Genomic DNA, 752 nt, shown 5'->3' with positions numbered 1-752 from the left:
AGGTGAAAGTGGACGAGTTCATCACTCACAACATGACTCTGGACCAGGTCAATGACGCCATTGAACTGATGAAACAAAGCAAATGGTAGATTTACACTTCTATACTTTCTTCATCATTAATAGCTCAATAACAACACAGATACAGTATCAACAGGTGAAGGTCTACTCACTTTTATTTTTTCTCTTCTCTGCAGCATCCGAACAGTCCTGAGTGTTTCTCCACAGTAAGACCACTCTGTTGCTTCCAGTGACGCCGAAGTAATTCAGGAATTCACCACAGAATTTCAATATAATATTTGTACAAATAAAACAATGTACATAATAAAGAGATCTTTCAAATTATGCACAAAGTGCATGCCTGCCTTTGAACAATCAACAGTTTAGTGGAATATGTGCAGATTGTGAGAATTATCTTTGGTGTTCATATAAGCAAACGCTGAACATGTCAACATGTTTACAGAGCATGAGAAATGAAACTGAATGAATAATAAATAAATAAATAAGTACTGTAGTAATAATTAAATGTTCTTCTGTCATTTCAAGGAAACTAACGGATGTAATAACAGAGAGCTTGCATCTTAAAATAAAGTCATTGGGGCGCCCCGGTGGCTCACCTGGTAGAGCGCATACCACTTAGGCTTAGTCCTCACCGCAGGAGCCAGGGTTTGGATACGGCCCTTTGCTGCATGTCATCTCCCCTCTCTTTCTCACTGTCAATATAATAGCAAAAATCCCCAAATAATAACTTAAAA

General features: G+C 38.0%; 1 protein-coding gene and 1 long non-coding RNA gene across 2 annotated transcripts in view; both read left to right on the top strand.

Moving 5' to 3' along the window:
• On the top strand, positions 1-523 carry LOC147817924 (uncharacterized). The gene is made up of 2 exons (XR_015438493.1): positions 1-85; positions 195-523. It is a non-coding gene; the product is annotated as an uncharacterized LOC147817924 (long non-coding RNA).
• The window catches only part of LOC111670218 (alcohol dehydrogenase 1-like), a 4,806-nt gene that overhangs the window by 3,583 nt on the left and 471 nt on the right, over positions 1-752 (top strand). The gene's annotated exons all lie outside the window — the stretch shown is intronic.

This window comes from Seriola lalandi, unplaced genomic scaffold, assembly GCF_002814215.2.
Source record: "Seriola lalandi dorsalis isolate HSWRI2012SDOR001 ecotype SW California unplaced genomic scaffold, Sedor1 jcf7180002054842, whole genome shotgun sequence".
Classification (NCBI taxonomy): domain Eukaryota; kingdom Metazoa; phylum Chordata; class Actinopteri; order Carangiformes; family Carangidae; genus Seriola; species Seriola lalandi.
This window is presented reverse-complemented; position numbering and strand designations above follow the sequence as displayed.